We start from the raw sequence: 13,919 nt of genomic DNA on the forward strand, positions 1-13,919 counted from the left end.
TTATCGATTATTGACTATTGATTATCGATACTGAATATCGATATTTATTATTTACTAGATGCACGCGGCAGGCTTCTATATATTGATTCACATATGCATATACAACGGATATGTGCTAATTTTAACTGCGTAAAACTTGTGGATATACAACATTCTTTGCTGTTCCATTGTCTGTGCATATAAATAGATTGTCCGGTTTACCGATTCTTGAGCATGCAACATATAATTGTCCATGGGGAAAACAATCCGTATTAAGATCTATACCGGATTTTTCTAATGATTGCCCTTGAGCTTTGTTAATGATGATTGCAACTGTGATTGCAATTTTTTGTTGTTGGTGATTGCAATGGTGATTACAATTTGTTGATGGTGATTGAGGTTTGTCGATGGTGATATTCAATGGCTATGGTGGTGCAGCCAGTTGAGGAAGCTTAACTTTTCCTGAGGCGTAACACATTCCCGTTGTTTCACCATTAAATTTCAAGGTCTTGCAATAGGGACAAATTTCAGACATAGTCCCGATTTGAATATCTTGACTCAATCTATAATCATCGGAAGGGTAGTACTTGAATGCCAGGCGATTATACACGCATTGCTTTTGTAATACAGCGACACGCCTTGTTTTTTTACTATCTCTGTCAGCCGCAAGCCTGGTTTCGCGTTTCTCTGGTAGTTCCTCGACACGCCTTCGTTGACGTAAATGTACTTTCCTAATCTGGCTCTTTCTCTTTGAGCCGCAAGCTTGGTTTTGCGTTGCTCTGGCGTTTCCTCCTGGTGTTCCCTTTTTGGTGACATTGTAGGATAATTATACACGCATTGCTTTTGTAATACAGAGACACGCCTTCTTTTTTTACTATCTCTATCAGCCGCAAGCCGGTTTTCGTGTTGCTCTGGTGATTCCTCGACACGCCTTCTTTTTTACTTTCTCTTTCAGCAGCAAGTCTGGTTACACCTTGCTCTGGTTATTCCTCGACACATTTTCTTTTTTATGGCACTTGGTATTAACCAAGTGACATATAGCAGTCGCCAATTATGTCGGTCTGTCGGTCTGTCTGTCGGTCTGTCGGTCTGTCGGTCCCGGTTTTGCTACTTTAGGCACTCCCAGGTAAGCTAGGACGATGAAATTTGGCAAGCGTATCAGGGACCGGACCAGATTAAATTAGACATAGTCTTTTTCCCAATTTGATCATCTGGGGGGGGGGGGGAGTGGGGGCCCGGTTAATTCGCAAATAATAGAAAAAATGAAGTATTTTTAACTTATCAGCTGGTGATTGGATCTTTATGAAATTTGATGTTTGGAATTATATTGTGTCTCAGAGCTCTTATTTTAAATCCCGACCGGATCTGATGACATTGGGGGGAGTTGGAGGGGGAAAACCTAAAGTCCCGGTTTTGCTACTTTAGGCACTTCCAGGTAAGCTAGGACGATGAAATTTGGCAAGCCTATCAGGGACCGGACCAGATTAAATTAGAAATAGTCGTTTTCCCGATTTGACCATCTGGGGGGGAGTAGGGGCCGGTTAATTCGGAAAAAATAGAAAAAATGAAGTATTTTTAACTTATGAGCGGGTGATTGGATCTTAATGAAATTTGATGTTTGGAATGATATTGTGTCTCAGAGCTCTTATTTTAAATCCCGACTGGGTCTGATGACATTGGGGGGAGTTGGAGGGGGAAACCTAAAATCTTGGAAAACACTTTAGAGTAGACAACATTGTCTACATTGTCTACCAAAGTGTCTTGGAAGACACTTTGGACAACAGTTAGAGTAGAGGGATCGGGATGAAACTTGATGGGAAAAATAAGCGCAAGTCCCAGATACATGATTGACATAATCGGAACTGATTTGCTCTCTTTGGGGTAGTTGGGGGGGGGGAGTAATTCTTAAAAATTAGAAAAATGAGGTATTTTCAACTTACGAACGGGTGATCGGATCCCAATGAAATTTGATGTTTAGAAGGATATCGTGTCTTAGAGCTCTCATTTTAAATCCCGACCGGATCTGGTGATGGGGGCGGGGAGTTGGGAGGAGGAAACCTAAAACTTGGAAAACACTTAGAGTGGAGGGATCGGGATGAAACATGGTGGGAAAAATAAACACAAGTCTTAGATAGATGATTGACATAAACGGAACAAATCCGCTCTCTTTTGGGTAGTTGGGGGGGGGGGTATTTCTGAAAAAAAGAGGTATTTTTAACTTACGAACGGGTGATCGGATCTCAATGAAATTTGATATTTAGAAGGATATCGTGGCTCAGAGCTCTTATTTTAAACCCGACCGGAACTTGTGACATTGGGGGGGGGGCTGGGAGGGAGAAACCTAAAAATTGGAAAACACCTCCAACGAGTAGAGGGATCGGGATGAAACTTGTTGGAAAAAAAAACCCGAGTCCTAGATACATGATTGACATAACCAGAACGGATCCGCTCTCTTTGGGGTAGTTGGGGGGGGGGGGTTAATTCTGAAAAATTAGAAAAAATGAGGTATTTTTAACTTACGAACGGGTGATTGGATCTCCATGAAATTTGATTTTTAGAAGGATATCGTGTCTCAAAGCTCTTATTTTAAATCCTGACCGGATCTGGTGACATTGGGGGAAGTTTGGGGTGGGGAGACCTAAAATGATGGGAAACGCTTAGATTGGAGGGATTGGGATGAAACTTGGTTGGAAAAATAAGCAGAAGTCTTGCATACGTGATTTACATAATTGGAACGGATCCGCTCAATTGCGGGGGGGGGGGTAATTCTGAAAAATAAGAAAAATGACGTATTTTTAACTTACGAAGGAGTGATCGGATCTTCATGAAACTTCATATTTAGAAGGACCTCGTAACTCCAATATCTTATTTTAAATCTCAACCGGATCAAGCGTATCAGGGGGGGGGGCAGTTGGGGGGACCGGAAATCTTAGAAAATACTTAAAGCGGTAAGATCAGGATGAAACTGGATGGGAAGAATAGAAACCTGTCTAAGATACGTGACTGACATAACTGGACCGGATCTGCTCTCTTTGGTGGAATTGCGGGGGGGGGGGTAATTTTGAAAATTGAGGTATTTGTAACTTACGAAAGAGTGACCAGATCTTAATGAAATTTATTATTTAGAAGGATCTTGTGCTTTGAAGTTCTAATTTCAAATTCCGACCAGATCCTGTGACATTCGGGGGAGTTGGAGGGGGAACCGGAATTCTTGGAAAACTTGAAAATTGGAGTATTTATATCTTACGAATAGATGATCGGATCGTAATGAAATTTGATTTTTAGAAGGAATTCATGTCTCAGAGCTCTTATTTCAAATCCCGACCAGATCTTTTGACATTGTGGGTTTTTGGAGGGGGAAATCTTGGAAAAACACTTGGAGTGTAGGAATCGGGATGAAGCTTGGTGGATAGAATAAACAAATGTCCTTGATACGTGATTGACAGAATCGTACTGGATTCGCTCTTTTTGGGGGAGTTGGGGGGAGGGGTTCAGCGATTTGGCGAGTTCGGTACTTCTGGACGCGCTAGGGCGATGAAAATTGGTAGGCTTGTCAGGGAGCTGCACAATTTCACTTGATAAAGTCGTTTTCCCAGATTCGACCATCTGGGGGGCAAAAGGGAGAGGAAAAATTAGAAAAAATTAGGTATTTATAACTTACGAGTGGGTGATCGGATCTTAATGAATTTTGATATTTAGAAGGACTTTGTGACTCAGAGCTCTTATTTTAAATCTTGACCGGCATTAAGCCTCTTATTTTCCGTTTTAAATCAATCTATTGATTCATAGAATTTTGTTACAGCTCATACCATATGATCTCTTGGCTCTTAGCTCTTCTCGCCTCGTCACAAGTGCCATATGAGCTCTTAGCTCTTGTTTTACTTTCTCTGTCAACTGCAAGTCTGGTTTCGCGTTACTCTCGTGGTTCCTCGACACGCCTCCGTTGACGTAAATTGGACATTCGTAATCTGGCCCTTTCTCTTTGATCCGCAAGCCTGGTTTTGCAGTGCTCAGGTGTTTTGTCCTGGTGTTCTTTTTTTGGCAACATTGTAGGATAACTAGTCTTTGACATTAATGACACTTTTTCTTTGAGCAGCAAGCATTCTAAACTTCAGTAATTTCTACTAAATTTCAAACTTTTGTTTTTTTTTAAGGTTTTCGAATTGCTTTTATCCATTGTCAAAATATATTCAAATATTTATGCAATTACCAGTTTTTTACTCTTTAAGCAATCTAATGAAATTTAAAGAGCCTTGTATTTTTTTCAGTTATTTTTCCTTTTTTAGCTTTTTTTCTATTTTTGTTTTTCTTAGTTTTACTTTCTTTCTTTTTAGTTTTTTTGTTGTTTTTTATTTTTATTTTATTTTTTTATTTTTTTTGTTTTTTAAAATTTTTTTGTTTTTTACTTTTTTTTATTTTTAGTTTTTCATTTATTTTTTTTATATTTTTTTTCTTTTTTAGTTTTTTCTTTTTTAGTTTTTGCTTTTTTAGTTTTTTTTCTTATTTAGCATTTTTCTTTTTTAGTTTTTCTTTTTTTGTTTTTTCTTTTTTTCTTTTTATTCTATTTCTTCTTGTTTTTTAATTTTTTATTTATTATTACGAATAGCGGTAAGCATCAATGCATGTCGCAAAAACACAAAAACACAAAATCATAATATTATTCTAAAGTAAATTGGCAACGACAAACTAAGCAGCAAAAACTTCTAAATAACACGACACTGCACAACAAAGCGTCTAAATAAAAGGCGTATTTACTAATGCAGTCTTAAAAATTTGAACACTCTCTGCCTCGACAACCTCCAAAGCCAAACCATTCCATGGTCCGGCAACTCTACTAATGAAATATAATTGACCAAAAATTGATTTTTAGTTGTTTTTTTAATTTTTTTTAGTTTTTCTTTTTTTAATTTTTTTATTCTTTAGTTTTTTCTATTTTTATGTGTTTTTTAAGTTTGTTTCTTCTTTTTTAGTTTTCTTTTCCTTTTTAATTTTTTAGTTTTTTCTCCTATTATATTTTTTTTTCTTTTTTTGTTTTTTTTTGTTTTTTAATTTTTTCTATTTTTTCTCACTTTTTCTTTTTTTTAGCTTTTTAAGTTTTTTCTTTTTTTTTAGTTTTTTAGTTTTTTAAGTTTTTTTAATTTTTTCCTTTTTTCTTTCTATTTTTTTTATTGTTTTACCTTTTTAGTTTTTTTTCTTCTTTTTTTAAGTTTTCTTTTTCTTCTTTATTTTTTGTTTTTTTTCCATTTTTATTATAGAAGATAGTGTAACAGACGGACAGACGGACAGTACATTTTTACTGTAGGATAGGGTAACAGACAAACAGTACATTTTAGATGGATATATAGAAGATAGATAGCTTTGCAATATTGAGAGTATTTGAAATAATAAATACCAATTCTGAATCGGTCATAAATGGCTTTTCTCTCACTAAACCGATTATTAGGAACATGTTTTTTTAATTTGGGTTAATAAGAATTGTTTTACCTGTTGAGACCCCTTTCGGGTCTCAAAATTAAATTTCCTGAAGGAACAATTATTAAATTACGAAAGTGGATAAAAAGCATCATGTTATGTATTCAAGTTCATCGTAGTTAAATTATGTACACCAACCATTAAATGTTTTCTGCTTCAAGTAAATTAATCAAGTTATACAAGAACTATCAATATTAATAGCTTGCGATAGCGTAGTGGATACTGCCATACTTTCAGACCGAAGGTTTGAACGTTCAATCCCACGTGTCGCAAGGCATTAAATGTCTAAGATTATGATGGCGTATTGTGATTACGTATTGGATATCACTGCTTCGTTCCTCGTAAAACTTGCGAATATACAACATTTTTCGCTACCGTATTGTCTGCGCATATAAATAGATTGTCAGGTTTACCGACCTACGAACATGCAACATACAATTATTCATGGGAAAAACAATCTGTATTAAGATCTATACCGCATTTTCCCAATGATTGCCTTTGAGCTTTGTTGATGGTGATTGCAAATATTAATCGAATTGGAATCATGGGAATGCGAGGAATAAGAACAGCGTCACCCTCAACCAAAAAGCCTCAATCAAAGGTTGTTGCCTCCATTACGTTTTCAATTTTTTTTTTTTTTACGGCAAGTCGCGTGCCATTGCAAAGCTTTGGTGGGTTAATATTTCGTAACAGTATATTGGTACGCCTATTTTTAGTTGTAGCACGTGTGGTAGAAACCCTGTGATATCCACGGAATTTAAAAATTCAGTTGGATAATTAACCACTTCATTTGGTTCCAAAACTATGTCGACTGACTTGTAAATGACTGCCTGGTCTCGAATCTTGTTAAAAATAATATTGTTGATTTTCTGGACGTTTTTATTCTTGGCTGCCAGAATCGCTCGTTCACTTAACCATTTATGATTTTTATAATTGGTTAGAATATTCGGAAATACCTTTTCAACCAATTCATTTTTGGACGTCACTAAATTACAGAATTCAGCAGGCAGTTCTATACGTTCTGAAATTGAGTCTAATGGGAGCTTTCCGTTTCAAATTGCCAGCAATTGATCTGAAAATGTTTCACCAGAGTCATCGTTTTGCAATCGGACACGCATATTTGCGTGTAAATTATTATTTGCGTGTATATTTGCGTATAAAGTGTAATCGAATCGTCGGCTGTTCCGGAATAATCCGGTGATATTGAGATCTGTCGAGGAAAGTCTGAGTTTTGTGTCCTAGTTAACTGCCCAAATCTGAAAAGATTGCAGGTTCGCTGAAAAACATTGACGCGAATATGTCAGTCAAGATGAAGACCAAAGAATTTATGGACATTATTAAACGCGTTCCCAAGTAATTCGAAGCCTTGCTCGCAGATTTAGTGAATAATTGTCAGAAAGCTCAACGCTGTGGGATAGTTCGAGCTTTTAAGCTATATTTCCTTTCGGACGCGTACTTACTCTGTGCTTTAACAAGTCCCCCTAAGCTGGGGTACGAAAGGCTCCCAATCGAATTATATCGTGTTCTTCCGCGTGCATGCTATCAATGCCAACAAGCTGATGGTCACTTGGCGAAGGAATTGTCCAAACTCCAAAGTTTGCTCCCATTGTGGGGAGGAGGGGCATGATATTCCGAAGGCTTCTCCCTGTCAAAAGAAAATGAGATGTACCGTATGCAAATCAGGTAGAAACCATTGTTACTCTGTCTATTGCCCTGAAAATAGAAAATACAGCCAACGAAGACCATTAGATCGTGATGGCCAGTGAAACTGAGGTCTAGATTTGTCCGTGGAACTTAAATGGTAAAGTTTCAGAGAAGCTACTGCTGCTAGAAGAGATGTTAAGGACATCGGATGTTTTGTGTTTCTAGAACATTTTTTCCCCAGAACAATCTTAGTCTTCTAAATACGTTGAATTATCTGCAAACGCCCAGCCACAATTATAAAGAGTGCGGATTGCTTTATCAGTATTCAGATGAGTGATCTTGTCGTGATTAACGTTTTTGTGCCTACAAATTACGGAAATCAGTCTTCCAAAAGAAGGTTTCATACTGCAGTTCGACTTCTCGCTAGGTGTGTCAAGCAGTCCACTCGGAAGAAGTCTTGCTGTCAAATAATCGGGGACTTTAACTGTAATTTGGCGGATGAAAAGTGTTCTCGTGCGCTACTCATCAAAAGTATGTTACCGGAATCTTTTACCCTGCTGCTAAAAGACAAACTGAAATTCGTACATTTCTACTAGTAATACTGTGAAAAACTTGGATCACCTGCTATATTCCTGCAGCGCTAATTATGAAGTTAAAGTTCATTCGGAAAGTTTTTAGAGCAACCAATTGCCCAATTTCTTAGCTGTTATATCCAGGGTACCAATGTTCAACGTGATCCTAAATGGCAAAACCGAAAACTGTGGGAAATAACAGATCCCTCGCTGTTTCAGCAAGTTAGTGACGAGATCCTTGATAAGATAAGAGCACCATTTCAACTTCTTCAAGTAAATTCATGTCTTAGCGAGCCAGAAATCTGTCTTCAATTAAATATCTATCGTACAGGGATTATTCATGCTTTGAAAAGTCCGTGGCAGTGGCTGTTAAGAGTATTAGAGTAAAAAACGAAAAATTGGGTTGGTCTTCAAACCCTCTACTTCAAAAAGCATGCTCTGACTCGTAGTTTTGTCTGAGAATCTGGAACGAGTGTGGCTGGCCGGGATCCGGCGCTGTGAATTCGTTTCGTATATTATCGGTAAAAATTAATAGTGCTAACAAAATCGCTGAAAATCCCAATTTGATATGGAAGCTACGTCCTAGTCCTTCTGGTGTTCCGAACTCTGGAGTTATTCCTGTATCTGAGTGGTCTAGTCATTTTTCTGGGCATTTCAAGTGCCCTGATAGTAACGCTCAAGTTGAGTTTGATAAAGGAATTGAAAGTATTTTACAGACAAAGCCGAAAATGGGCAGGGTTGTTGTCTTGACTGGTATGATTAAAGATATAGTAAGAAAACTAAAAAAAAAAAATCATCGTCTGGACACGATGGGCTTTGTGCGTGAGATTTGGAATTGGGCACTGGCTTGTTATTTGAGCATTTAGCTTTGTTATTTCAGACGCTATTTTTTTCGGGGGTTGTGCCTGATAACCTTTGTATTGGGGTAATTGCGCCAATTTAAAAAAATGGTAAATCAAATTTTAGTTGTAATTCGTGTCGTCCTATTACGGTGTCGATCTTCTTATCAAAAATTTTTGAGCTGTTGATTATTCATGATGTTCAGAGGATTTGTAAGATGCCTCCACTCTTCCGGTTCGGTTTTCAGCGGGGGCTTGGGTGCTTCCTGGCACTGAGATCCCTTTGTTCGTTATTGGTAGATTCTGTTGGAAAAGGAGAAATTTTGGTTGTTAGTGCGTATGGTTACTAATCAGTTACAGCTGATTAGGCGTGGGGTTGCAATTGATTTTGTCGGTCCTCTGTTTATATGTGTCGCCCCCTAAAGGTGCACCCGAAAATTAAGGGGTCAATCGCCTCGGTTGATATCCCTGTTTATATATGTACTAGCTGTTGGGATGGCGCTTTGCGCCACCCCAACACCTCGTTGGTGGGGCGCTTCGCGCCCCCAAGCCCCCCCGCGCGCGTAAGTCGTTACGCGCCATATTAGTTACGCGCCATTGTAGTTGTGTCCCTGTGTCCCACCTGTGATATATATATATATATATATATATATATATATATATATATATATATATATATATATATATATATATGTGTGTGTGTGTTTTTAACTACGTAAAACATACGAATATACAACATTCTTCGCTGTCCCATTGTATGTGCATATAAATAGATTGTCAGGTTTACTGACTCTTGAACATGCAGCATATAATTGTCCATGGGAAAAACAATCCGTATTCAGATCTATACCTCATTATTCTAATGATGTGTCCCTGTGTCCCGGTCGTCATTTATATTCCCTGTGTCCCGGTCGTCATTTGTGTCCCGGTATCCCAGTTTGTAATTTATCTTTGAGTGTCCCGGTCGTCATTTATATTCCCTGTGTCCCGGCGTCCCGGTCGTCATTTGTGTCCCGGTCTGTAATTTCTATCCGAACAATCCCTGTGTTCCGGTCGTCATTTATATATTCCGCCTGTGCCCCTGGCGTCCCCGTTGTAGTTATGTCCCTATGTCCCGGTCGTCATTTATATTCCCTGTGTCCCGGTCGTGATTTGTGTCTGGGTGTCCCAGTCTGTAATTTCTCTTTGAGGTTCCCGGTCGTCATTTATATTCCCTGTGACCTGGTAGTCATTTGTGTCCCGGTATGTAATTTCATCAGTTGACAAACATGACGTCAGTCGACAAACAACTTCATGACGCATACAGCTCAATCCTTATAATGACGTCAGTCGACAAACATGACGTCAGTCGACACACACACATGACGTCACTTGACACACACACACAGACAACTTATTTTTATATATATAGATTAAACAGGGCGCAATTAAGTCACCGATGGTGTATAATAATGCTACACTGCCGGCTCAGGATAGTATACGGAGTTTGTGTGTTGTAAAAGCGACTAACGCGTCAGTATTATGTTATACAGATGACTTGCTAAACTTGAGTTGGTCAGTGTCTAGTCTAGAGGAGAGTTTTAATGTAATTTCGAGTGAACTTAGAAAGATTGGTTTGAATCTTAACACTGGGAAATCCAAAGTTGTTCTGTCTAGTTGCCCGTCTGAACTGGCTTCAACTTTCGTGAATCTTGGCGGGGCATTCGTTGCCCCGCCTCAAGACCTTATTTACCTAAGTCTACCCATTGGGGATTTAATATCTTCAACAAGAAATTTATTGGTGGCTAGAACAGAAAAGAGAATCCGGGCTCCTTATGCTTCATTAGTGCTGTCGCAAACAAATATGACAAAAAAGCTTCGCGAAAATGTTTAATGCTGTTGTTTTCCCCCATGTTTTTTAATTAGCTCCATTCTCAGTTATTCTGAATGAAAGTGATAAGAAACAGATTAGAAAGCTATTATTTCATTATGCGAAGTTTCTTCTGAGTGTTCCAATATGGTCCCGTAACATCGTACTGAAACAAAATTACGAGATTCTCGACCCAATCGTACAGCTGGATAATTTATATGTAAAATTGACGTCAAAAGAGGTTTGCCACCCTTGGAGTGGTTTATTTTTACGAAAAGTCTAGTTTGTTCGTGTTTTTATTTTGTATATATTTGTTTCCATTTTTGACTGTCTTTCTTTTTTCTTTCGTTGTTACCCTTTAAGCACTTTATGATCTGAGATTACCATTTTTTATTCTTTAGTTTGGAGTCATTCTAGTTTAACATACCCCCTTCTCCTCTGCATATTTTAGCGGAAAAATGTACAAATGGTGATAATTTAAGTCTCTAAATCCCAAGAAATATTTTCTAAATTAATGGAGTGACAGTAGCATTCTGAAATCAGGCAGGTAAAGGCAAGAAATCTTTGGAGAATAGTTGTAAATAATACTAAATATTTATTCAGTCATGTAAAGTAATTAAGACAGTTCCTCACAAATCCAAAGCCGTCCAATCGCTTTCTATCGCAGAACCTAAAGACCGCCTTCAGGAATCTTAGCTAGCGAATTCCCGTCTTTTAACTTCTTTTCTAGAAAAATCATTCTAATTCTTCAGTAACATTTTTGGTTTTATCCAAGAAAGGTTGTTATTTGATGGCTGAATAATTAGAGTTGAACAAGAAGCAACCAACTTCCAGGTAAATATTTATTCACATGTAAATTCTATGTTGATATGAAATCTTATAATCATGATTGATTATAATATATAATTTGCATCTTATAATCATGATTGCATGTGATTTTACAGCAATTTTTTTCAAATATGTTGAAAAAAAATTTTGAAAATTTTGTTGAAAATATGTTGAAAATTTGATCTATTCTTGACGTCCATTCCCAGTGTTGGAGGACTACAAAAAAAAAAAAAAAAAAAAAAAAAAAAAAAAAAAAAAAAAAAAAAAAAAAAAAAAAAAAAAAAATCTGGCGCGGTCGTTTTCTGTCAAATCTGCAAGAGATTGACCCTCATAACCCTGTCTCAATGGTCTAGTGCACCTCATGCGCTTTATCCCGAATCACATATCTAATTCTTTTCCCCCTCATTGATAATATTTTGGAGTCTTTTCAGACTTGTTGATGATCCATCACGACACAGGTTGAATTATTTTGTCTGATTTTAAGGCCACCTTAAGGCCCAGTCCTTTAAGATAAGAAATATTTCTGAATCCTACTTAATAAGCTTGATTCGGGATAGTGTTATTAATGGAAATAATCCGAATAAATCACTGAAAAATGTTTCATGGGATTCTAAATAAATAGTATTGCTCATACACGATATATAACACTATTCGTAAGTCGGCAGCCTTGGGTTACATGTTTTTATCGAATGTCGGTTAAGGAGAATAAAACAGTTTCCATTAAAAATATGAATGAATTGCCCATACTCCTCACTATAGCGCAATTTAAAACTTTCAAAATAAGCCGGTAACAATTTTAAGAGTAGGAGATAAATAAGGTTTCGAAAGATCGTTCCAGAATTACAACCTTTCTGCAATGACTTAGAACCCAAAACGCAGATAAGAAAAGAACCTACTTCCGTTCAAGAACGGAAGTAGCCCGACTGACTTCATTTGTACACGTATTTCACTTAGTGGTGTAAGTGCCGTACTTGCTATTTTTAATCTTCATTACTGGAATAAACATTTTTCCTCTTTCCAATAACGCTATTGTATCTTTTTTTTATCATCTATTTCTAATTATAAGTTACCGAAAAATTTAAATGATTTATGGTCATTAAATTAAAAAAAATAATGTTATTAAAAAGTTTTTTCAATTGCAAGTTTTCAATTTTTCAACCTTTTTTAATGCATTAAAAAGTTTTTTTCAACTTCAAGTAAGGAGTGACATTAAAACTTAAAACGAACAGAAATTATTCCATATGTGAAAAAGGTTGTCCCTTCCTCAACGCCTCGCTCTTTACGCTAGAGTTTGACTTTTTCTTACAACTCCACTTTTTAAAACAATAAAAAAAAATTGCGTAAAGAGGCAAGCGTTGAGGAGGGGACAACCCCATTAATATACGGAATAATTTCTGTTCGTTTGAAGCTTTTATTTCGTCCCTTACTTGCAGTAAAAAAAACTTATTTTTTTATTTAATTTCTGTACGTTTTTAAATTAATGCTTGTTTTGATTTTGGCTCACCGCACATTAATGACTAAAGCGAAATTTGCATATTAATTTTTTTTGGCTAATTGGCGTTGTCAAGGTTTAGATCGGACGATTTTGATAAGAAAAAGATTGAGGGAGGAGGCTTACTTGCACTCCATTTTTTGGTTACTTAAAAATGTAACTAGAACATTTTATTTTTTAAAGAACGCTTTTATTAGTAATAAATATACCTAACTTACGAATTAACTTACATAACGAACTTCTATTTTTATATACTTTTATTATGTATCTGAGTGGTTCGCCCTCTCGTCAATACCTCGCTCTTTACACTAAAGCTTAAATTTTGTCCCAATTCTTTAAGAATGACCTCTGAATCACAAAGGCTGTAAAATAAATAATTAAAATTACTAAATTTCTGTTTGTTTTAGGTTCTAGTGCTGCTCCTTACTTCCAGCTGATAAAACTTTTTTTATTTTTTTTTTCTCATTGTTTTTTTTTTAAATAATGCTAGAAAATCCTGAGCTCCCTTCTTGGCAATTCTCTTCCCTCATGATAAATTCCTCCATTGAAAATTCCTCCAACGTAACCTCCTCCCCCGATACCCCCTTAACGTGAAAAAGTCCCCCTGAAAACGTCTGTACACTTCCCAATAACCATTGCTATATGTAAACAATGGTTAGAGTTTGTACCTTGCAGCCCCTCCCCCGGGGACTGTGGAGATTAAGTCGTCCCGAATGACATAATTATTAGGTTTTCCGACTATGCTTAACAAAATGGCTGTCTCAAAATGTTGATCCGGTGACTTTGAGAAAAAATAAGCGTGGGAGGAGGCCTAGGTGCCCTCTGATTTTTTGGTAACTTAAAAAGGAACTAGAACTTTTAATTTTCGTTAGAATGAGCCCTCTCGTGACATTCTAGGACCACTGGGTCGATACGATCTCCCGTGATCTGTCTATTAGGAAAAAATACAAAATTCCCCATTTTTGTAGAAAGGAGCTTGAAACTTCTACAGCAGGGTTTTCTGATACGCTGAATCTGATGGTGTGATTTTTGTTAAGATTCTATGACTTTTAGGGGATATTTCTCCCTATTTTCTAAAATAAGGCAAATTTTCTCAAGCTCACAACTTTTGATGGGTAAAATTAAACTTGATGAAACTTATATATTTAGAAACAACATAAAAATACAATTCTTTTGATGTAACTATTGGTATCAAAATTCCATTTCTTAGAGTTTCGGTTGCTATTGAGCTGGGTCGCTCCTTA

At 36.8% G+C, this 13,919-nt stretch overlaps 2 protein-coding genes across 5 annotated transcripts in view; both read left to right on the forward strand.

Annotated features, from left to right (window-relative positions):
- LOC136031263 (uncharacterized) overlaps positions 1 to 13,919 on the forward strand; it is a 437,122-nt gene that overhangs the window by 100,863 nt on the left and 322,340 nt on the right. The gene's annotated exons all lie outside the window — the stretch shown is intronic.
- LOC136031264 (lachesin-like) overlaps positions 9,968 to 13,919 on the forward strand; it is a 113,857-nt gene continuing 109,905 nt past the window's right edge. Inside the window, exon 1 of one of the 4 annotated variants that reach the window (XM_065710695.1) lies at positions 9,968 to 11,189. The gene's annotated coding sequence lies outside the window, so the exon portion shown is untranslated. The remainder of the gene's footprint in view (positions 11,190 to 13,919) is intronic. The other 3 variants (XM_065710693.1, XM_065710692.1, XM_065710694.1) reach the window with 3 other exon arrangements.

This window comes from Artemia franciscana, chromosome 9 (assembly GCF_032884065.1).
Source record: "Artemia franciscana chromosome 9, ASM3288406v1, whole genome shotgun sequence".
In the NCBI taxonomy this organism is placed as follows: Eukaryota; Metazoa; Arthropoda; class Branchiopoda; order Anostraca; family Artemiidae; genus Artemia; species Artemia franciscana.